Genomic DNA, 26,289 nt, shown 5'->3' on the forward strand with positions numbered 1-26,289 from the left:
TGGATAGCTGTGATGGGTCGAGGGAAGGTTTCTTCAAGGTGGGGGTGATAGTGGCTGTTTTGAGGAGGGTAGGAACAGTGCCAGATGACAGGGAGAGGTTAATGATGTCGACGAGTAGTGGGGCAAGGAGGTGGAGCTGGGATTTAAGGAGAGGGGTGGGGATGGGGTCCAGGGAGCAGGTGGTGGGCTTCATGGAGATTATGGTGGTGAAGACAGATGAGGGGGTGACAGGTTCAAAGGTGTGGAAGGAGGGATGGGTATTTGTCGGATGGGTAGTTATGTGGGGTGGGGGTAGGGAGGGGTGGAAGTTGGGAGGGTAGTGGCAGCTGAGCGGATTCCCTCAATTTTGGACTTAAGGAAGTCCAGCATTTTCTCGCAGTGAGAGTCAGAGGAAAGAATTTGCTAGGCATGTCAGGGAGGGCAGAGGAGCTGGTTGGTGGTGGAGAACAGAAGCCTGGGGTTGCCTTTCACTTCCAGGATTAATCAGGAATAGAAGGATGATTTGGCTGAGGTGTGAGTGGAGCGGTAGGTTTTGGTGAGGTCCAGCCAGATGTGGCGTTGGACCGTTAGTCCGGATTTCGACACCTTCAACTACTCTATCCTTATCCACCGCCTCTCCTCTCACCTCAACCTCCACGGCACTGTCCTTGATTGGTTCAGATCTCTCACACCACCTGCACTTCATCTCCTCAAACGGTTTCTCCTCTAGCCCCCGCCGCCTCTGAAGTGTTTCTCAGGGCTCTGTCCTTGGTCCCCTCCTCTTCAACATCTATATGCTTCCTCTTGGTGACATCATCGACATGTATGCAGTTGCCACCCAACTCTACCTCTTAGCCTCCACCCTTGACTCCAGGAGCACAGCTGTGCTGACAGAATGTCTGTCAGACATCAAGTCCTGAACGAGAGCTAACTTTCTTCAGTTGTACGTCAACAAGACCAAGGCTCTCCTGATTCGCTCCCATCAGTATCTCCTCACCTCACCTTGCTAAGTCAGTCCAGAACCTTGGGGTCTTGTTTGACCCTCAACTATCTTTTCTACCCCACATCTGCGCCATGACCCGCTCTGCCTTCCCCCACTTCCGTAACTTTGCCCGGCTCCGCCACTGTCTCACACCGCAGGCCGCCGAAACCCTCATACTTCATTACATCAAGGCTCAACTATGCAAACTCACTGCTTGTCAGTATCTCCAACTCCTCCCTCCACAGGCTGCAGATCATCCAGCACTCTGTAGCCCTGGTTCTCTCCCGCACTAGGCTCCATGACTCTATCACCCCCATCCTTGCCCAACACCACTGGCTTCCCATCATACAGAGGATACAGTTCAAGATCCTGGTCCTCACCTTCAAAGTCCTCCACGGTCTTGCTCCCCCCTACCTCTCCGACATCCTAACCCCCTACCACCCTGTTCGCTACCTCCGCTCAGGGGGCTCTGGCCTGCTTCACATCCCCGCCTCGCTCGCCCCACTATTGGCGGGTAGGCCTTCCATCACTCTGCACCCACCCTCTGGAACGCCATCCCGCAGACCCTCCATCTTGCCCCCTCCCTGGCCACCTTCAAGACCCACCTTAAGACCTTCCTCTTCGACCATGCTTTCGATCTCCCTGCTTCCTCCTCTGCCCTCCCCCCTCCTCCACCCCGACTCTCAGCTCGGGTCCGTAACTCTCTGTCCAGCGCCTTGGGATGTCCTCCCAACGTGAAAAGCGCTATTCAAATGTAATTTTGTTGTTGTATTTCACAGCAATGTCCCAATAACAAATTAAATTGTCTTTAGCATGAAACCAGGTAGGTTAATTGTGCATCAGAATTCAAAGAATGTAAATAAATGTACAAATACAATAGGTCACCTTAACTGAAACACACAGCTGTTTTGAATTCAACATTTGAACTCTGTTGCTTTCAATTTTACCCAAATAGTTACTCATGGCCACTCACACAACTTTGGCTGGAAATTTGCAGGGTATAGAAAAGATAGTGAAACAAAGGTTAACAATGAGATCAAAAATAGTATATTCACAAACTAGATAGCACCTCCAGCAATGCAGCACAGCCACTGCACTGTATTGGAGTGTTAGCTTAAACTATATGAGTTCACATTCCAACAAGGGGCTTGAACCCAAAACCCTTTGACTCAGAGGCAGGAGTGCTACCAACTGATCCAGGCTAACACCTTGTACAATCCATTTCATTTTGGGAGGACATCTATGAAGCGTAGTGACTGTGTATTTTGTAGGACAATGCAACAGCCAATTTTGCACAGAGCAACATTTTCTTTTTTGTTAGTTCCATGCCATCTTGAACATTTACCTAAACAGGCAGCCTCAACCTCTGACAATGAAGGACTCAACATCAGGCTATGCACAAGAACATTGTGCACATTAAAGAATCTACCCTTCTCTGCATCTATAACAGTCACTGGATCATGGCTGTTTCTTTCAGACTGCGTGCCACTTCATTGCTGGAGGATACAATTTATGGGGGGTGAAGGATGTGACATTCAATGTGATAATCATCACTGGTGATGCAGTATAGAGTTCTGCTCCTATCAAAGTCCCAGTTGATGATGGTGAACAAACATTTTCCCTCCACCACTCCCTGTGAAAATAGTTCACTTGCAGTCACAATTGAATCAATTCATAACAGCATTAAAATCTCTGCAAGGTAGTGGAATTCCAACATAATTGAATGAAAAATTCCACGAATGTGATAATATTACCAGTGACATCAATTATCACATTTTTCAACCCATGTTTTCAGTAATACCGTTCCTCACCTCTGCTATCTCTCCATCTCGCCCCATCTCTATCTGAATTTAAATTAATAATAGTAATCCTTGCATTTGATATAGGGCCTTTATCACGTCTTCAAGACGTCACAAAGCGCTTCACAGAAAATACTGTAAGTGAATTGACTGTATATTTGTGGGCGAAATTCCACCTCAATGCCTATCTCTTCGACCACGAATATACTCACCCCAACTTCTCCCCTCCTCTCTTGCCTGTTAACCGACTCTATCATTGTGAAGTGCTCCAAGAAGTCGTCCTATGTATAAAAAATGGTCTATGATTTACATTGACTTCCAAATTCCATCTGGTCCAAGATTGTAAGATTATTTTGTCTTAAAATGTAACATGATGTAGGATTGCGGAAAATTCTAAATTCAGCCTTAATTTGGAAGCTGTTTTTTTNCAGAAAAAATAAACCAGTTTCCAAATCAATTTTTCCACACTTCTGTGCAATGTTAAATTATAAGAAAATTGGTCCTAAGGTGAAGACGAACCCACGTCGTAACACCACAGTCACAAACATGAGATTTTCAATGTATAGAGGAAAGTTTAGGCATACATGAGGGAAAAGAGAATAGCAGAGTTATAAGAGCAGGGAATAGGAAGAGTGTATGCTTGTGGAGTGGAGCATAAAAGCATTTATTTAACAATTATTTAGATGGGCCGAATGGCCTGTATGCGTGCCATATGATTCTTTATAATTCAATGTAATAATTTCACCATGTAATAATACCAGAAAAGCCCCCATCACTCCCCCTTACCCCCTCTCGCCAATCCCCTCCCTCTCTTTCCCTTTCCCATTATCTCCACCCCTCCCATGTTTAATCTTAGTCAACGATTAGATTCAAACTCCAAACTCTCGTCCTCCACTGCAATACCTCCCAGTGTTCCTGAGGTACAGAACGTCTTCTAAACTTAATTTAATTTGACTCAAAGTTGAAAACACACAGGAGTGCTGGACACAGAGACAGATCACTGGTTCCAAACTCCACCTAGTGGGACGTGAAAGTTGCGGTCAATCAAGGGTATTTTCAGATGGCTCCTTCATAATGAAATAATTTGCACAGACTGTAGGCAAGTCTAGCTGTGAGAGTAATTGCAAAAGTCCTGAGCATCCTTTCTTTTTCACTGCAAGACTTTCATAAAAGTGTGCAGATAAATTCAGATCAGATGCTGGAATACCACTTAACACACAGAAGGCTTCCTCTAGGAGTCTAAGGCCCATAAACTTTAACTAACAGAGAAGCGGCTCCAGCCCTAATTAGATTGAAAGTGTACTAATATAACAATTTCCATGTCTGATGTAGAGAAACGGTAATGTCCAACTGCTAATGGTTAGAACAAGAACCAGACTGAACTACAAAGCTCTGGTGAGGGGGGCTGTGTAATGATACAAGGGCATACATACAATGTGGATGGGATTTACAGCAATCCAGTTAAAGCTCCTATCAGGAAAGTAGGGAAGCACTATGGGGTGGCAATAAAACAATGACTAAATAAAGACTTTTACTACACAGGTAAATTGTCTATGGAAGTTTTTAATTTGAAAGTCGGATGTCAAATGGCCAACTAGTGACTAGTCTCCTGGGGTGGGGGGGAGGTAAGTGAGGTCTCTACGGAACTGAGCTGGCACATTCAATTCCAGACGCAGGGAAATTCACATGCGGAGATGGCGTACATGTAAAACTCTCAGTCTGGCTTGAATACTCTTCTTGTTGTTTTGCCTTCTTAAGAGTGGTGATGGGTGTCCACATGTGTCAAACACCTGGCTGACCAAATAACATTTTCAGATTCTAACTAGCTGGAGGTAATTGATGAAAAACTCAGGGTTTTCCCAGAACAGTCCCTTAAGCATTTGCTTGTAACCAATTTACAGGCAATCAACTCTACTTCTGTTTTTCTTGAGCTGTGTGAACCAACTAGAAAGCGATGAGCCTGCTCAGTTAATAGCATTGTTGTTTGTGAATCAAAACATTGTGTTTTCAAGTCCCATCTTGGAATTCTGAGCTAATTATACTGATACTGATACATTATTCTGATGCAATATTGGGGGAGCACTGCATTATCAGATGTTCAGACTTTCAGATGAGACGTTAAACCAAGGTCTCAGCTGCCTGTTCAGGTGGATGTTGAAAATCCCACAGCACTATTGTATGTGACTTAGGTTGATGTTTATGAGTGTTTGCATAAAACAATGGTAAATTTCTATTCAAAAAGAGAAGGAGTTTCTCCCGGACTACTTGCCAACAATCCTGTGGAGTACTGTAGCATATTAGTTAGAACACTCTCCTCGCAAGTGAGGGGACCTGGGTTCAATTTCCGGGCAGGGCAAAACCTTAGTCAAGATTCCTTACTCCACACAATTCTGTTTACCTAGCAGTCAGTAGGAATCCGATTGTCTGGCAGATCGGTTTCTGGGGGTAATAGTCCCTTCAAAATAAATAAATAAAAATACTAATTTGTTCACTTAATCCATGACTGTTTATGGGCCACTGCTGTGCGCAATTGGCGGTGCGTTTCACCCACAAAATATACAGTTAGTTCACTTTACAGTAAATCCTGTGAAGTGCTTTGAGCCATCCTCCTCACAGCTGTCTTCCAAAATGCAAGGATTACTATTATTATTATTAAGATAGATTAACACCAGGATCCATCCATTGAATTGAGCATAAAACTGTTCTGCAGCAATCATGCAGATGCAGCATTTGAAGAGATGTCTATCAGCGGGAGAAAGTGATCGATATCCTTTGACTGAGATTCCTTGCTGAAGATTCATCTGGAATGCTCACCTCAGTATCTTCCTTAAAAGGGAGTGTCCCAGCACAACTAGAGCAAGCACATCACAGCAGAATTCCCCCAGATTAGCATGATGAAAAGGAATACCATTAAAAAAATACTGCAAATTAAAGTGATTATTTAGTATTGGGGTAAAATTTTAAGTGGTCAATAATTAACGTTGGCATTAGATTTCACTTAAGTGGTGGAAACAGATTCAATAACAACTTTCAAGAGAAAAATTGATAGATATTTGGGGAGGACAAATTGGTAAGGCTATGGGGAGAGAGCGGGGGAGAGGGATTAATTTGGATAGCTCTTTCAAAGAGCCAGCATGGATACGATGAGCCAAATGGCCTCCTTCTGTGATGTATAATTCTATGATTCTAGGTGTGCAATGTTTGCAAGATTCACGCTAAACACAATGTAATACCACTAGGTGGCAGCACTCTCTCCTCTCCCATCTTCACCCACCCAGTTCCAAGTTGTTCTTGTGGCAATTTGGAGTGTTGCAAGTATTCTTTGGGTTTTGTTGTTATATTCTGGGTTGGTTCTGCTAAAGAGCAACTAAAGTCATGCTTTTCCCAACCCAGTGATGTTTTTCTCCCCACTCTAGATCAGGGTTTCCACTAAGGGCACACTGCCACCAAGTGTTCATGTAGTATATTACACCATGTTTCACTGTTAGGTTCACACCATATATTGCACCATACAGCAATAATTTACACAAACCTAATTTAGGATACCCTAAATTATATCCCTTGTGTGTATAATTGACTAGGGCTGATAAGTAATACGCATTTGGTAATGTTTTGTGGAGAAAACATGAGCCAAATCGTTCTCTGCCAATTTCTTGACTTCCATGAATTGGAGGTAATCATAATTCCTCTATTTTGCAAAGGCTTCTCGCTGGTCTGTTTATGACTGTCCTATTGATGCCAAAACCAACTCTCCTCGGAAGTGGGGGGGGGGGGGGGGGGGGTGCAAACAGAGTCCACTTGCAGCTGAACTGGCTCCAAGGTGTTATGCTTCGTAATCAAATGTCAGAATTAAGGCGACCCTCTGTGGTGGTCTCAGTAGTCCGGTTACTGAGCCAGGCGGGTCTACAGTACTCTACGGCACTGCTGATGACTGCCCAGCCAGCCTGGTTGATTGGCAGGACTTGGGGAGGCAGACCTGTCACTGGGAGAAGGGATTTTTCCTACTCTATCCTATTAACCCTGCAAGCCAAAACCCTAGCAAGGAGATGGTCCCAACTCGACAAGCAGCAGGAAGCTTTCCATGCAGTTCTTTCAAAGGTAAAGTATGTGATTTTAATTGGTTAAACTCAAGCAGTACCTAAATGCATACTCTGGGGTCTACAAGTCTTGGCTCTGGCCAATTTACACCTAATGCGCTCTGGAATGAGGTGATCAGGGTGTGTCCTTCCAGGGAGCGAGTGCATATTCCATTCCAGAAAGTGAAATTTCCATATGTAAGTGGCAAGCATAGGTGGAACTCAGTCTGGTTAAGATACACTTAAGCATGGTGATATATTTCCACTTATTTCAGACATCTGGCTGACCCCAAAAAAAGGCTGAACAAAAAAAAATTATTATTATAATGTCTTATCTGAAAACACAGCTCAAAACACATCTTGCCAATCAGTTTATCCTCCAAGGTTTCATTTGTAGCTAATCCAACATTTTATTTGATATCTTTAAAAGGAGTCAGTTGTGCGCTGATCATGAACTCCCGTAATCATCTGCTACTTGTTTCTAAAAATCATTAATAAAATAAAACTAATTTTTATTCCTTTCCCTCCTTTCCAGTATGTTAATGACCTGTGTAGTATTTTAGAGAAGTGAGCCTTCCATTTCCTTTTTGACAATATTTTTACGTAAATCTCTGTGCTCATCAAACTGAAGGATGCCAGTGATAAAGAGTAGAATTATTACTGTTGAGCACTCGCAGATCAGACACAGGCCAGAGGCAGTATCAACCTCCCTCTTGCCTGCCCTCACAATGTATTGCGACCTTTCAGCCCTATTGTAGCAATAACACTTCACGTTTCCCATTCGAGCCTCCTTTTTGGCTGCTAATGCAGCAGTGATTCCTCACTGGCTTTGTTCTGTGTATTCATGCCCACTAGGACATGGCTTGACACAGCCCAGACTCAATTAGGATTCTTTCAGCCAGGAGAGGAAAGAAACTTTCACTCCATCAATCTGCACTGGATTTTCTCCTCCCAGAAGTAAAAGAATAATACAATCTTTCTCTCCACCTACGCCTCCCCTCGCTACTTATTCTTATATATGTACAATTTAGTAAGGGGGGTCTCCTTGGAGCTGAACTGGCTCCAAGGTGACATATTTGGCAACAGAATGTTCGAATCAAGCCAGCCCTCTGTGGCGGTCTTGGTAGTCCAGTTCCTGAGCCAGGTGGGTCCGCAGTATTCCAGGGCACTGTTGATAGCAGCACGGCCAGCCTGGTTCATCGGCAGGATTTGGAAGGGCCGACCAGTCGCTGGAGGCTGGAAATTATCCCACTCAGCTCCTGTTAACCCTATAAGACAAAACCCTAATGGGTAGGGTGATCCTAGCTGGACGAGCAACTGGAAAGCTTGCCAGACAATGATATCAATTGCAAGCAATGCGGTTTTATCTGGTTAGACACCAGCAGTACTCCAACACACACTCTGGGGCCTCCATGCCTTTGCTTTTGCCAACCTACGTAGTTTTGTTCACAAAACATACAGTCAATTCATTTGACAGTATATTCTGTGAAACGCTTTGAAATGTCTAGAAGACATGATAAGGCACTATATTAAATGCAACGATTATTATTATAATAATACTTTCTGGAACTAGGTGAGCAGGATTGTTCCCTAGAGGGAGAGTGCCCATTCCATTCCAACAATATATCTCTGGAATTTCCATTTGTAGGTGGTATACATGGAATTCTCGGTTTGGTTTGGATATTCTTAAGCATGGTAATGGTTTCCTGCATGTGTCAGACACCTGGCTGACCAAACAAATGTACAAATTAAAACTTCCCCCTCACATTTATTATTTAAAAAGGTGCCATGAAAGTCTGGGCACTGAGGAGAAAACTAAATCTCACAGGAGGATTTTTGAAATTCTATTAAGACATTTTTTCCCATTTACAAAAGATCTCCTGAAAAATTGCAAAGATTTGCAAAGAATGTAAAGTACAGAAACAGGTCACTCAACCCAACCAGTCTGTGCCAGTGTTTATACTCCACATGAGTCTACATTGATTCCTTCCACCCATTCATTCCCCTCTCCCTCATGTGAAGATCTAGCTTCCTCTTGAATTCATCTATAATTTCATGCTGGTTTCATCTGGAATCTATTGGGAAAATAATATATTAAAAAGTGACATAAATAAGCCATATTTGCATATTTTGCCCCTATTTTCTGGGCTCCATAAGCCAAATGGCATGGAAACTGCACAGAACATGAATAAACTTTGCTGTGCTAGAACTTCCTATATCTCCCTTTCTCAGATTAAACCTTAACATAATGGAATCAAAGTAACTTCTGGGGAATGGAAATAAATGAGGCCTAAACTGCATCTGTTTATATTCAACTTCCTGAGGAACAATCATCAAGAATCTCTCCGAAAACTTATGTTTCCTTTGAATGGCTTCATAACACAGTAAACAGCTAACTGTAAATCTCCTGGCAGAACTGATCACTAATACAAATAAAGCTAGTGAGTACACTGAGAATAATGAATACTTGGGAGCTATTATATGTCGGCGATCTGATCGAAGGACTCAAATTACATCATAAAACCATGAGACAAAACCCTGAGCAGTTTATAACCATCACCTGAACGCTGAAATTAGATCTTAGCCTTGAAATCGCTCCTTCCGATCTGTTCTTATTTATAATATGAACTGTTCTGGTTTTGTACAGTAGTTTTATTCTGTGTTGTTTTTTTCTCTGATATTTATGATTATCAGTGTCCCTTGTTTATCTCATTATTTCCACACAAGGATTAACAATTGTAACAAGATTTACTGTAGAATCATTGAAATAAATAAATAAGTTTCATAAGAACATAAGAATTAGGAGCAGGAGTAGGCCATTCGGCCCCTCGAGCCTGCCCCGCCATTCGATAAGATCATGGCTGATCTTCTGACCTAACTCTAATTACCTGCTCTATCCCCATATCCCCTAATCCCTCTGTTTTTTAAAAATGTATCAGTCTCAGCCTTTTGGGTTGTTTCCTCAACTCTGTTCTAAAAGGCTGACCCTTAATTTTAAGACTGTGACCCCTGGTTATAGATTCTCCTACCAGTCCGTCAGTGTCTACTTTATCCAGCCCTTTAAGAATCTTATATGTTTCAATAAGATCTCCCCTAAATCTTCTGTACTCTAGAGAATACAGCCCTAGTTTATTCAGCCTATCCTCATAGGTCAGTCCCCTCATCCCAGAAACTAACCGAGTGAATCTACGCTGCACCCCCTCTAGGGCAAGTATGTCCTTTTTTAAATAAGGAGACCAAAACTGCACACAATACTCTAGGTGCGGTCTCACCAAGGCCCTATACAGTTGCAGCAAGACTTCCCTACTCTTGTACTCTAAACCTTTTGCAATGAACGCTAACATGCCGTTCGCCTTCTTAGTTGCTTGCTGCACCTGCAAACTAACTTTTTGAGACTGGTGTACAAGGACACCCAAATCCCTCTGAACACTAACACTATCTAATCTCTCCCCCTCTAGAAAATAATCTGTTTTTCTATTTTTTTCTACCTAAATAAATAACTTCACTTCCCCACATTAAATTCCATCTGCCACCTACTCGCCCACTCCCCTAGCCTATCTATATCCCGTTGCAATCTTTTTGCATCATCCTCAGAGCTTACTCTCCCACATAGTTTAGTGTCATCCGCGAATTTAGATATGTTACATTCAATGTCTGGATCATTGATGTAAATTGTAAATAGCTGCTGAGGCCCAAGCACTGATCCTTGTGGCACTCCACTAGTCATATCCTGCTAATTCGAGAATGACCTGTTTATCCCTACGCTCTGTTTCCTACCCGTTAGCCACTCTTCAATCCATGCTAATATGTTCCCATTAATCCCGTGAGCCCTTGTCCAACAGCCTTTTGTGTGGCATTTTGTCAAATGCCTTCTTAAAATCTAAATATACTATATATATATATATATATAAATATACTACATCTACTGGTTCCCCCCTATCTAACCTGCTAGATACATCTTCAAAAAACTCTAAAAGATTAGTTAAGCATGACTTCCCTTTTGTAAAGCCATGTTGACTCTGCCTAATCTTGTTATGGTCTTCCAGGAATCCCATAACGACATCCTTAATTAAGGACTCAAGAATTTTCCCTACCACTGATGTCAGACTAACTGGTCTATAGTTCCCCATCTTTTCTCTCCCACCCTTCTTAAATAGTGGTGTTACGTTTGCAATCTTCCAATCAATGGGAACCGTTCCAGAATCCAGAGAATTTTGGAAGATCAAAGACAAGCCATCCACTATCTCAGTAGCCACCTCTTTTAAAACCCTAGGATGTAGGCCATCAGGTCCAGGGATTTATCAGTTTTAAGACCTGACAATTTACCTAAAACCATTTCTTTACTAATATTAATTCCCCAAGTTGCTCGCTAACATTGTCTTCTTGGTTCCCCTCTATTCTTGGTAGGTTTTCAGTGTCTTCTAAGGTGAAGACAGTAGCAAAGTACTTGTTTAATGACTCTGCCATGTCTTTGTCCCCTACTATAATTCCCCCGTCTCTGCCTCTAACGGACCCACATTTACCTCTGACAGCCTCTTCCTCTTTATATATTTGTAAAACTCTTGCACTCTGTTTTTATGTTCCTCGCTAGTTTGCCCTCATATCCATTTTCTCCCTCTTAATCACTTTTTTGGTTCCCTCTCAATTGTATCTGCCCAGTGTGTATAATAGCCTGTTATTGACAGGCATGTTGTAGAGATGGGAGAGTTTTTTTTTACTTCTTGTTTAACTTGCATATCTGGAGGCTGGTAATTGTGGGGTCACTGATACCGCCAAAGCTCCATTCATTGTGCAGCTTCACCAGTTCCAGGTGCTGGGAGCTACCTGTGCATTTGCCGAAGTTCTGGCACAGATCATGCATGTGTACTCAAGATTACTGTGTGCACACAGTATATGAAATGGTCCTCCATTTCAGGGGTGATGATATTACCTGTCAACTTCTATATACATATGCTGTGTTAACACCTGCATTGGAACAAGCACAATTGCGGCATCAATAACAACTTGCATTTACACCGTACCTTCACACAGGGTAAAACACAGCCATGCTCAGGCTGTCATCAGATGATCGGGCTGTTCCATGATTATATGCTCTGATGACACCACAATCAAACGCATGCTTCCTGCTGGCTACAGGCAGTCAAAGGCAGCACTCATGACCCAGAACCCAGCACAGGATGTTCTAGTAATAATGCATTGGAGGTACGTAAGCTGCCTTGTTTACCTCTCAAATGCATCGCCGACAGCAACTTTTCCTACAGTAAGCCAACTCAGCATGATCTTACACAGAGGGCTGTGAGTTGGCTGGCACCAATTATAAGAACTATAAGGAGCAGATCAGTACCATATGCTGTATTTTCAGTATACAAGCATGCAATTGTATTTTGAGCTCATTCACATGTAAATATGCCACTGGGCACATTGTGCCCTGATTATCATCCCCTTACCTGACTATACACATTGGCATGTGAGCTATTGTTTTACATAAAATGAGACATTTGCTTAAGTTTTCATCTCCTGATTACGGCTATAAACCATACACCATTATACGGGACAAATGGTCAATTTTTACATTGGTCAGAAACACCAGTTGTTGACTGATGTCATTGTTGCATGTCAGCTCCAACCTCGGCTGGAGTTTCATAAACAAATGCTTTTCTTTATAAGATATACCAAAACAATGCTGAGAAGTTAGTAAAAGGCATCATTAGGTTCGGTTCTTGGTACAGGTATGCTTATAGGTGTCAGTCTGCTCAATTGGTAGCACTTCTGAGATAGACAGTTGTGGGTTCAAGTCCAACACAGGACTTTGAGCTTGCAGTCTATGTTGACACTCCAGTGCAGTGCTCAGGATATAATAATAATCCTTGCATTTGATATAGCGCTTCTAGATGTCTCAAAGCACTCAAATATGCTGCATTGTTGGAGGTGTCTTTCTTCATATGAGATACTGAACCAAAGTTATGCACGCACGCACACATTGCGCACAGACAGAGATCATTGTAAAAAAAATCTTTAATTGAACCTAAAATTTCAGACTTTAGATACAAACAGTAAGAACATAAACATTTGCTAGACAAAAGAAGACAAAGGTCCATCCAGTTCACCTTCCACCATCCTGTCAGTCACTTGACATGTCGTGTTCCAAACTAAATGCTGTAAGGTAGGGCTGCACAATGAGGAGCAGAGAGCAAAGCATGAGGCTGAGCTGCTGGAGAGGAACAGGAGAAGGCTTTGGCAGACCCATTCCTATTGGGGTCAGATGCAAGATGCAGATCTCAGGCTAGCCAGTCAAGCATGGCACTGTCGTGTATGTGGGTCATAACGAGTTTAAACCAGGTTACTGAGTCGGACTGAAATACAATGAACCTTTGGGGAAAAATGACGGCTGAGTTGATGGCAAAAGGCATTTTGACGTCAGTGCAAGTTTGTGGAGCCACAGTTTGTGACCCTGTTCGATTTCTATATACCGTAGAAAACTACGGGCTGAATGACGACGAAATCTGAAACAGATGCCGTCTCCATCTTAAACAGCAGTGGCACATTGGCTCTCAATTCCCAATTTATTCCTCGTCGCAGCTGCCACACAGATGAATGGAGTTCCTGAACAGACTGGGGCTTCTCACTGACTTGGTTTAAAAACTCTGCAGCTTGTTTGGTTGATGACAGAGATAAAGAAACATCCCTTCCTTTCGATATGTGCGTAATTGGCTGCTGCATTTCACCCACAAAACATACACAATCACTCCACTTTACAGTGTATTCTGTGAAGCGCTTTGAGATGTCTCAAAGACATGAGAAGGCGCTATATCAAATATGAGGATTATTATGATTACTATTACTGTATCCTGAGATATTATTTGCCAGCAGAAGTCTATTTAATTTGTTCTTGAAACAAATAAGATTTTCTGCTTTCACTGTCTCCCTAGAGATCCTGTTCCATAAGGTTACTACTTACTGGTTCTACCATTCAGTACAAAATAAATAAGCTTATCATGGTCTACATTATCTATTCCCTTCAGAATCTTAAAGATCGCAATCATATCACCCCTCAACCTTAGGTGTACATGCCCAGTTTATGTAATCGCTCCTCGTTGTCCAGTCAGTCCATCCCCTCAATCGTTTGGTTACCCTCCTCTGTATCTTTTCAATCACTACAATATCCTTCTTATATTGCAGTGACCAGAACTGCACAAAGTATTCCAAGTGCAGGCGCACCAGCGATTTATAAAGTGGCAGGACTACCCTACTAATTCGGCTCAATATTGGACTTTTAATACAACCTAGCTTCTGGTTTGCCTTATTCACTGCTACTGAGCACTGTTGGGATAGCTTCAACTTTTATCAATCAGGATCCCCACGTCCTTTTCACTTTCTGTACAGATTATTTTCTTACCATTTAAATAATAGTCCCTTCCTGGATTTTCTGTCCTCATGTGAAGCTCTTTGCATTTCTCTACGTTAAATTTCATCTGCCATCGATTTGTCCAAATTAGCTTTTTGTCATCTGCAAATATAGCCACTATGCTGGGGATTCCTAGCTCCAGGTCGTTTATGAAAATGTTAAACAAAAGAAGTCCCAAAACAACAACAACAAGACAACAAGATTCCATTTATAAAGCGCCTTTCACGTCAGGAGGACATCCCAAGGTGCTGCACAGTTGGGTCATGACCCGAGCAGGGGGGAAATGGTCAGGGTGAGGGGAGGGAGCGAGGAGGGGGGAAATGGTCAGGGTGAGGGGAGGGATGGGAGGGAGCCAGAAGGGGGAAGAGAGTCGAGAGGGGAGCTGAAGCCTCGGTCAAAGAGAAAGGTTTTGAGACCGGCCTTGAAGGAGGAGAGGGAGGAAGCAAGGCGAAGGCACTGGGGGATAGAGTTCCAGAGCCTCGAGGCTGAGAGGCTGAAGGCCCGACCACCAATGGTAGGGCGATTGGGGTGGGGGACATGGAGCAGACCGGAGCTGGAGGAACGGAGGGTATGGGCAGGTAGGTAGGGGGATAGTAGGTTGGAGAGGTAGGAGGGAGCAAGGCCGTGAATGGCCTTGTAGGTGAGGATGAGGATCTTGAAATCAAAAACAGACCCCTGTGGAACTCCATCAGTAACATTCTTCCAGCCTGATGATATTCCCTATATCACCACCTTCTGGGTTCTATCGGTCAGCCAATTACATATTCATTTAATATATGCCTTCATTACATCCAGGCTCGACTATGCCAATGCCTTGCTTGTTGGCCTTCTCAACTCTTCCCTTCACAAGCAGCAGATCATCCAGAAATCTGCAGCTCGTGTCCTCTCCCACAACAGGTTCTGTGACCCCATCACACCCACCCTTGCCCAGCTCCACTGGCTCAGAGGATCAAGCTGAAAATCATGATCCTCACCTTCAAGACCCTCTTTGGCCTTGCCCCCTGCTACCTCACTGACCTGCTGACCGCTTATCAATCTGTCCCCTCAGCAGGCTCTGGCCTGCTCCAAGTCCCCCACCCAGCCCACTCCACCATCAGCAATCGAGCCTTCAGCCTCTCTGTCCCCACCCTCTGGAGCTCCATCCCACATTCCCTTACCTCGCTCCCTCCCTTGCCTCCTTCAAGGCATGCCTCAAGACATCCTCTTTGACCGTGTCTTCGGCCACCCTTCTACCTTCTCTGTCCTCCACCCTCTCTGATCACGGCCCTTGGGATTTGTTTACCTTAAGTTTGCACAGTTGTTCGATAACTATGTTGGTAGCGATATGAATAATGTCACAACTTGCCTCTGCAACACCACTGAGTTCTGTTTCCAGATCCAATAAATTTTCCATCTTCTTTTTACTAAAAACTGAGGCAAAAAAATTATTTAATACTTCTGCAGGTTGTGCAGCATCATTTGTCATATCCTCACCCAATCCTACCTTCAATGGCCTATCCCATCCCTCGTTTTTCTCTTAATGTAACTGAAAAACGTTTTATTGTTATTCTTCACATCTCTTGCCATGTTCAATTCAAGAATTTTCTTTGCCATTTTGATACCTTTCTTACAATCCTTTCATGCCTTCTGGTAATGAGTCCATCTCTGTGCCATTTTCCTTCACGGCCTTAAATGCCCTTTTTTTTCTCTTAGAGTTGTTTTATGGTCTGTCCAACTAGGCAGGAATGCCCTTAAACTAACAAGACTTCTCAATCATATAAAGTTAGTCTTCTTAAAATTAGGCACCTTTGTTTGCGTTTTTAAAATCTCACCAATCCATGTAATACCAACTGTGATAACATTATGATCACTGTTGCTTAATCCCTTACCCACCTTTGTGTTGGAGATTTGATCGTCCCAGTTACTCATAACCAAATCTAAAATGTTATTTCCCTTTGTTGGTTCCTTTACAAACTGATTCATAAAACACTAAGCCTTTAACTCTAGAAATTCCTTCCCTATCTTATCGCTAGACACCCAGTCAATTCCTGATAAGTTAAAATTGCCAACTGCTATGATTGGTCCCTTACTAGTCACCTTCCTTATTTCATCCCAGAATTCCAGATCAAGCCCATCACCCAGGCCCTGGGGTCTGCAGCAAAGTTCCAAAAATAGTTTACCTCTGTTGCCATCTATTAATTCTACCCAAAGTGATCATGTGGCTGCCATTTCCTTTTTAATACCTTCTCTCACTTGTGCCTTAAATACAGTTTATATATACTGCCTCCTCTTCTTCTCCTGATAAGGTCCCTCCTAAACAGTGTGATTCCTTCCAGATTTGTATCCCATTGATTGGAATCATTCCACCATGTCTCTGTGATGCTAATGATGTCCAATCTGTTGCCTTTTGCAAGACTTTCCAGGTCGCACATCTTGTTGGCCAAACTTCTTGCAATAGTGCAAGCACAGTTTCATTGTTTGTTGCCTTTGTCCTTTATTTTATTATCATTATTTGTTTCCTTATCTCCCACCTATAATACCTTGGTTTACATTTCCATTGGTATACTTTAAGGTTTCACCTAATCGGCTCGGGTGCTCTCTTCCACCTACAGTACCACCCCTGTACCTAGTTTAAACACACCATTACCATACTATCTATCCTGCCTGCCCAAACCTCCTCCCCAATTTCATTATACAGCACAGAAGGAGGCCATTGAGCCCATCGTGTCTGTGCCGGCTCTATGAAAAGAGCTATCCAATTCAATCCCACTCCACCGCTCTCTCTCCATAGCCATGCAAACTTGTTCTCCCCAAATAATTATCTACTTCTCTCTTAAAAGTTGGTATCAAATTGGCTTCCACCACCTTTTCAGGCAATGCATTCCAGATCCAAACAACTCGCTGTGTGAAAAAAATTCTCCTCACCTCCACTCTGTTTCTTTTAACAACTATTTTAAATTGGTGCCCTCAGGTTACCGACCCACCCACCAGTGTAAATAGTTTCTCCTTGTTCACCCTATCGAAACCCCTCATCATTTAGAAAACTTCTAAGTCTCCTCTTAACCTTCTCTGCTCCAAGGAAAATAATTCTAGTTTCTCTAGCCTCTCCTCGTAAATGAAGTCCCTCATTCCTGATAAATCTCCTTTGCACCCTCTCCAATGCTTTGACATCCTTCTTAAAGTGTGGTGCCCAGAACTGAACACAGTACTCCAGCTGAGGCCGAACCAGTGTTTTATAAAGGTTCATCATAACTTCCTGACTTTTGTATTCTATGCCCCTATTTATAAAGCCTAGTGTCCCATATGCTTTTTTTTAAACAGCTTTATCTACCTGTCCTGCCACCTTCAACGATTTACTTATATGAACCCCCCGGTCTCTCTGTTCCTTCACCCCTTTTAAGATTGTACCATCAGCTTATATTGCCTCTCCTCATTCTTCCTCCCAAAATGCATCACTTTGCATTTCTCCACATTAAGCTTCATCTGCCACATGTCTGCCCATTTTACCAGTCTGTCTATGTCCATTTGCAGTCTGCCTACTATCCTGCTCACTGTTTACTACGTTTCCAGCTTAGTATCATCTGCAAACTTGGAAATTGTACTCTCTATACCCAAGTCCAGGTCATTTATATAGATCAAAAACAGCAGTACGCCCAATACTGGCCCCTGGGGGACACCACTGCATATTTCCCTCCAGTCAGAAAAACAAACGTTCACCACTACTCTCTGCTTTCTGTCTCCCAGCCAGTTCTGTATCCATGCTGCCACTGTCCCTTTAATACCATGGGCTTCTATTTTGCTTACAAGTCTCTTCTGTGGCACTTTATCAAATGCCTTTTGAAAATCCATATAAACTACATCAATTGCACTACCTTCATCCACCCTCTCCGTTACTTCATCAAAAAACTCTATCAGTTTTATTAGACATGATTTGCCTTTAACAAATCTGCATTGAATGTCCTTCATTAACCCATATTGTTCTAAGTAAAAATGTATTTTGTCCTGGATTGTAGTCTCAAGAAATTTCCCCACCACTGACGTTAGGCTGATTGACCTGTAATTCCCAGGTTTATCCTTCTGCCCCTTTTTGTACAGGGGAGTAAAATTTGCAACCCTCCAGTCCTCTGGCACCACCCCCGGGTCTAAAGAGGATTCAAAGGTTGTGACGAGAGCCTCCATTATTTCCACCCTTACTTCTCTCAGTAACCTGGGATGCATCTCATCAGACCCTATTGCCTGGGTATGACTCAAGATCCTCCTTTTAGACTGTGCCGTCAGCCATCTCCTGCCCTCCCTCATCCCAAATGTGCCCCCCATGCTTGGGTCCTAATCCCTGACTGTTCAGCGCCGTGGGACATCCTCCCATCATGAAAGCACTTTACAAATGTAATTTTGTTGTTGTCATGTATAAAAATCTCATCCTCCCTAATGCATGGCCACTCACTCACTCACTGAGAATGATCACTTCAGCCTTGAGTTCATCGATCAGTTTGCAGCTGTTGCAAATGAATCTCTCTACAACCTGAGCCTGGAAGGCAAACATCTCACAACTTCATTTTTATTGAAGTTTAACTTTTTCATTGAAGGTATTTCATTTTCATTAAAGTTTAACTTTTAAACAGAGCTGGTTAGGGTCTCACCTGCTTCCTATTAATTCCTATTTTTGCCTATTTCTATTTCTCCACTTATTTTTATATGAACACGTCCGCACCGAATTCCCACTCTCACCAAATTCCTTCACTAAAAATTTCACTCTGTCCCCAACTCACTCCATTCACAGTTCCCTTACTGGGCTCTATTCAACAATAAATTTGCAGTGTATCTTAAGCCATTCCATGTACCAGCTAATTCAATGAATGCCATAAACATTTTATTGAATTTCATGTTACAGATCTCAATTGCTGTCCTAAAGATTGTGTTTACATATGGTGAGGGGGGAACTTTGTGGTTTTGTGGTGTGGCTATCTAGTTGTGCCCTGCAGTTCCTGGGATAACAAGATGGGGTGCAGGGGGGTAGCTGAGGGGATATCTTGAGGAAAAGTTGGAAAACATGGTTGAAGCTCCAAAGAGTCAGCAAGATTTCGCAATCTGCCACTTCCCTTCCAGCTGAGGTCTGCTACTTTATCTATACAAATGTAACTTTGTTGTTGTTGTTATCTATATTACTGCTGACCGTGCCTATGGTCACCTCACCAACTGACAAGCGCTCTGGGATGCTACCCTTCGTGAGGGGTGCTATATAAATGCAAGTTGTTGCTGTACTTCCTTTTTCCTTTTGGTTTTATCAAAATGTAACACAGCAGTAGAAAGTGAAAGAATTAAGTTAACATTTTTATGTCCAACTGGAACGGCCAGTGAAAAGAAGTGCAGTCAGTGTACTCCACAGTATACACTGTACGTGACTCTTTCAGAGGCTTCAGGTGAAACACTGCAGTGCAGTTCTTAAAAGATGCAAAAGCAAAGGTCGTCTCCCATAGCAGCAGCTTGCTTTTAATCAAATGGAAGTTAGACATATTGCTTTGTGTAAAATATAAGTCTAGACAAGCACGGTTTGAAATTTGAAAGAGTCGTTGGCATTCTCATCAATGTGTGGTGCCCTCATCATTGCATTCAGATTTTTAAAATATTTCTCCTTGTTTTCTAGTCTTCGGTCCTAAAAGTGTTGATTTGTCCTGAGATACACTTACCAGCTCTGGCAGTACCTGGCTGTAATGGTGATCCTTCATGTCTGGAACCTACATTGTGAGCAGGCTAAACTGTGGAGAAAATCATCACCAAACCCAGCATTGCCCTCACTCAACCATCATATAATATACTTTTTGATCCTAATCAAATCCTAATAACATAGGCACCATAGGCCAAATGGTCTCATTATGTGCGGTAGAATTCTATGATTCTATAAAACAGCCATGGGGTAATGGACTTTTGTTCTCTTGTCTTTATAACATTTATTCCAAGCAGAAATGGCATCCTCAGAAAATGAGGGGAGAGAATCTGACAGAAAGGGGAGGGGATAAGAAACATTTTAGAAAGAAGATATAGCTTCTAACTACCTCCCTAATTTTCCTTCTAACAATCATGAGATTGGATGATGATCATGGGTAGATTTTTCTTCCATTGATCCAAGGGGAGAAGGCTTGAGAGAAAATAACTCAGCACAGACCTGGCCTTTGAGATTCAACCCCTGAGCAATGAAGCAAGGTGGAATCGATATCCATTACAGCACCTCCCAATTTGTGCTTTTAGTTACTCTTTGCAGAACCTCTGCGCTGCTTATTCAAGTGAACAGCTATGTTCAGTTTTTTGGCCATTTGAGAAATAATATATTCAGCCAATCTAATAAATTAAAAGTTTATCCCTGTCCCCATGTACAGTATCATAATTGCAGTTGTACTTTGGTGAAATAGCTTTGATACCTCTGTCAACCATAATAAATTGAAGTGTTGTACACATCATTTTGTCATTTGTTGTGCAAATTGGCTTATTAGTCTACTGCTCTTGCTTGTCCAGCAAATGCTATTTATTTATGTATAATCACAGAGATCTGCAGTGTTCTGCTTTATTATTCATGTTGTATTGTCATAATGGGAATTTGTATTCGCAATTTGCTTTGCTAGAATAATAATGTTCTAAAATCTTTCTCATCTCCCCCAACCCCATTTCCCCATGGGTGTCTGTTTCATAGAATCCTACAACACAGAAGGAGGCCATTTGGCCTGCTGTGCCGATGCCAGCTCTTTGAAAGAGCTATCCAATTAGTCCCACTCCCCCACTTTTTCCCCATAGCTTTGCATTTTTTTCTTTAAGTAAATATCCGATTCCCTTTTGAAAGTTGTTATTGAATCTACTTCCACCACCCTTTCAGGCAGTGTAATGTTATATTTTAGTACAACGTAATATTTTATTACTATTTTATTTATTTAGTGTAGTATTTTATTTTAATACAATCTTTTAGGATTACCACAAATTCAACAGAAATCCCATTTAGTGCTTCCCTTCCAATTTAAGAATATCACAAATTAGAATCATAGAATCTCCCCATGTCCTCGCTGACAATCCCCCAATAAAAGGGATCATTCTCTTCAGTGGGACATTGCTGTGCAAGTTGACTGCCACGTTCGCCCACAAAAAAACGGTCATCCATTTTGCAATATATCCTATAGAGTTCTTTAAGACATCTTCCTAATGTGAAAGGTGCTAATACCAAATGTAAGGATTATTAATATTAATAGGGTTTCAGCTGCATTGGTTGTGAACAATGGTACTTGGCCAGCTTGTACTACAGTACCCCATCAGAGCTTTGACTCACAGCATTAAGGATCTGTATTTATCTACAATTCTCAATGATGAGCCAGACTTGCTGGTCAACCATTGATAGTTTCTTGGATTACCATAGAGCTGCGTGGATATTCCAAATGTCTCTCCCCTGAGCTAGTTCATTCCTAGGGAAACATCGCTTATTATCTTCTCCCTTACACAGAATAGAGGTAAGGAGGAAAAGGCTCTTCAGTCCATTGATCTTTTACTGACCAAAGTACCTGCCCTTTAGTCTTCCAAATCCAATATCAAGCAGTTTCTTAAAGAACTCAAGTAACAAAAATTATCTGGAATCCAAGTTCTCACGGCTGTCTGTAGGAGGGCATGGATCACACCCAAAAAAATCTTTTACAATATTTTTAATACACAAGGTTTATTTTAACAAGGGCACTCCACCTCTGTACATTCATCATCTCCAGACATTCCTCTGACACTCCCAAGCCCCCAGCTTTATACGGTGCTCAATTATCCCTAAGGGCTAGTGCCCAATTATCACAAGCCTGATTGGAGTCCAGCCTTTGACACTTTAACACAGTTTGATCAGCAGTAACCATAAAGGCAGTGACAGAGTTTACCCTCCTGTCACACTGTCATTTATTGGGCTATTTTCATGCAGATAATCTTCCAGTTTGCTTTAATAAGTTTTCCATTTATTAAGATCAGACAAATGTGTCTATAGTTGACACATATACCTTTTTCACCTCTCTTGGAATATAACATCCACATTTGCTTATTATTGGTTGAAATTCCAGTGGACAAATATTTTTTAAAAAATGTCATTTAGTTTTTGTTTTCCCACCGGATCATTTGCATTCACATCGTCCGTAGAACAACAGCAACAACAAAATTACATTTATAGAGCGCCTTTCACATCGGGACGATGTCCCAAGGCGCTAGAACCATCTAGCAAGTGGTAATTGGTGCAGCTAATCACAGCCTGGCATGCTCAAGACCATTCACAACAACAACTTGCATTTATATAACACCCGTCACGTGCAATAGCATCTTGGAGTGCTTAAAAGTTTTGCGGAGTTTATCACTGAATTGAGGAAGAGAATTGATTATGCGATTAGCACTCCCACTAGTATTGCACTAGAGTGTCAGTCTGGTCTGTGAGTTCAACAACAACAAATTACATTTATATAGCACCATTTATGTCGAGAGGACGTCCCAAGACACTGAACAGTTAAGGGTTTGCACCTGAGCTGGGGGTTCATACATCCAACATGAGGACTTGAACCTACAACCTTTTCTCTCAGAGACAAGAGTGCCATCAACTGAGCCAGCTTGACATCCAAAACATTTTGACACAATAGCTACCATGTTAAAGGCAAGGGTTATTATATTAGGCTGCACATAATTTATTTTAGATTTACATCTTGCATGCTACAAAGGCTTACTCTCTTAAGTATGTCACACAACTTATCCCACAAGACAAGCTAAGAGAAGTGGTTCAAAGCTGAACGGCCACGAGGTAACATAGAATATAAGACTGCTAGACAAAAAAAAACCAAGGTGCATCTAGTTCGCCTTCCATCTTTGCATGCACATATGTCCCGAACTACTTATTATATCCCATAATGTTATTTCCTAAAAGAAAACAACCTAATCTGTGATTGAAGGAATCAAAATTTCCTGCTTCAACTGTCTCCCTAGGGAACCTGTTCTACATGTTTACTGTTCACTCACTGAAACAGTATTCAGAAAGAGAAGGCATTTCTCCTGTTGTCTTAGCCAATAATTGTCCAGACAAAATTGGTCATTCCCTTCATGGCAACGTGTATTTGTGGGGTATTGCTGCATGTTGCATGCAATAGCAGTCTTTGCCCACAAATATGCAGTTAGTACATTTTACACAAATATGTTGAAATGTTTTAAGTCGTTAAAGGCACTACATCAAATGCTAATATTATTATTGATCCTTTTCACAGATTTCATTTGCATGAATGATGAAGAGTTATTTAAATGATCAGAATGCCTTATCCTGTCTTGGACCAGTCTCAATGAATATTCTCAATGAATATTATCATCTAGTTTTCTCAGATTATATTTCATGTATGTATTTAAAAATAGTCTACATTCTCTTTCTTACTGGGAAGCAGCTCTTGACTCTTCTGTGTGCAGAAAATCAAAAGGACATGTACATTGGACTGTGCAGTGTTTAGTTCAGTGAAAATTGTCATCTTTTCTATTCTGTAGATCCTACTTTGGGATACTTGTCCCACATTGCACTATTTCCAGTTATCAACAGAACAATGTGCAGTATAATGTAAGGTTTACATCTGTTTGGTGTAGCTTTTGGAAATCAATGCTTAGCATTGGATGCTCTTCCTGTTCAAAGTCATTGGGAGAAACTGGGGAAAATTTACAGTATTCCTTAAACTAGTGCCAGAGTCATTAACACTGCATTACTTATCACCATAATGGTACCATTTTGTGTCAACCTAACATTCCTCACTTCTTACTAAACCTGTCGCTGTAATACACTGAAATGTCATCAGGTTTCTACCTCCTCTTACCCCCTTCCTCATTTTCAGGCTTGATTTGTCACCATATTGGATATCCATACCTGAGGTCACAGGCAAGCAAGAATCAGCTTTGTTTTCTGACCCTACGAGAGTATGATTTTTTGTTTTATGAGTTATCTCCCAGGGTAGATCATTACCATTTAGGCCCCAACTTCCATTGTGAAACACTATTTCCTTAAATCCCATTTTTGCTCAGTAACTCAGTAATCTGGTTTTCAGTTGACACAAAAGCAATTCATACTCCGACTACATCAGGGAGTTAGTCTCGTACAGCCTGGATGCAAATTGGCCATTAAAGCTCCCAGGCTGGTTAGCTTAATTTGCCTTTTACTTTGTCAGAATAACATTAGAACTGGACAGGCACATAGAATAATTGTAGACCTTGAATAACATCTAAATCAGGAATATGGGATTTGAAGTTTTTTCCCAGTCAGTGGCTATGGCAAGCAATGCTCTGTTTGTTTTTTTCTATAGGAGAGCGGATAGCCCATTGACTGGCAGGAGACACTTGTCCAGCATCTTAAATCTCACTTTGTGTTAGTTTGAATGCAATGTTAAATCCTAATGTTTTTGAAAAGGTAACACTGCTGGCAGGCTCACACTGCCATCCCTATTGGGAACTGCTTATACTGTTTCGAATAGTTGGTGTAATTAGTCACTTGTGCAGTCATCCCAGAGCAATGACAATGGGGGCAATTTACATTATGTTCCCAGACACTGAAGCTTCATCTCTCCTACTATTGTACATGTTGCAGTATTACTGATTTTGTCATTGAGAACTATTCTAAGGCACGGGTTGATTCACTTGCCACTACACCGATGTACTCTGCTAATACTTCACTATAGACATTAACCAAAAGGAAAAATGTTGGCTGGTCTTACACCATGTCAGAATGTGTTGGGAGTGTGGTCAACCCGTGCAACCAAAGAACCCTCAGAGTCCTTGTGAGAGGTTGAAGGGCTAACATTGCCTCAAATGCATGCTCAACATATGCAAAGACTGTCATTTGTTCCCCAGGCACTGATACTGATAACTAGTCTGTGTTCTCTTCACAAACTATTCCTTATTATGTGAACGTTAAACATCCCATGACACTATTGAAAAGAGTAGGGAAATTCTCTCAGTGGCCTGGCCACCAATGCCCCAGCTTAATTACTCATTCTGCTTTTGGGAACTTGCTGTCACAAAAGCTGCCTTGCTTTCCGACAATTGCAGTCACTACACTTGACAGTAATTAGCTGCGATAAGGCCATATAAAGGTATATTTTTCTTTTGAAAATGGTATTTGAAAATACAATCAGGGCAGTAAGTTATATCCCTTTTATATTACCCATCCAGAGACAACAAGTGTGGTCCGAAAGAGGAGGCAGATTAGCATTGACACTGGTGATCAGCGGGTCTCCTCTGACAACTTCTCTTCCAACACTCATTCTGATGAAAATAGATGATCCAACACTGAGTTGGTTCTTGCTTGATCCAGAATCAGGAAAACCAGCTGTTGTACATTACTAGGAAACTCTGGAGATTGTCTTGCCTCCGGAGTCAAAATACTGGTGGAAATATGATAGTAAATTAAACCCTTAAAGTGATAGGAAAGTAAACCCTTTCTTTAAGTTTTGTTATATCATTAGGACTTTAACCTATTGCCTCTGCGATCCAGTATTCCAGCACTGGAAGTATCTACTTCTTAAGATTCCTTCATTTTGACAGACTTTGGAAACAACACAACATTGTGAGTTACATTAATGTTTACGTCAACTTGACTTTGAAAATCTTGGAATATATAATACAGGCATCAATGCATATAAACGTAAGGAGAATAATGTTAAAAGACGCTGACATTTGGCACTACACTTTGTATTCAGTTCAGTTCAGTGCTGTGACAGCCAGGGGTGAGCCATGTAACCACATGTCACAGGCAACACAAAAGACAAGTAAGAGAATGCAAGTCTGTCTATCACTTTCCTGTCAAAACATTTGGTTTAAGGTACACTAGGGTTCAAAATTGAGGAATAACTATCGTAAAACCCACAAAACATTCAGTACAAGGAGTGGACCTGAACACAGGAAGAAAGAGTAAAGGTGATGTACTATGACGTCTACAACGGCAGGTCTCTTTGACCGAGCCTTCAGCTCCCCTCTCGACTCTCTTCCCCCTTCTCGCTCCCTCCCATCCCTCCCCTCACCCTGACCATTTCCCCCCTCCTCGCTCCCTTCCCTCCC

Source organism: Callorhinchus milii, unplaced genomic scaffold (assembly GCF_018977255.1).
Source record: "Callorhinchus milii isolate IMCB2004 unplaced genomic scaffold, IMCB_Cmil_1.0 Scaffold2, whole genome shotgun sequence".
NCBI lineage: Eukaryota > Metazoa > Chordata > Chondrichthyes > Chimaeriformes > Callorhinchidae > Callorhinchus > Callorhinchus milii.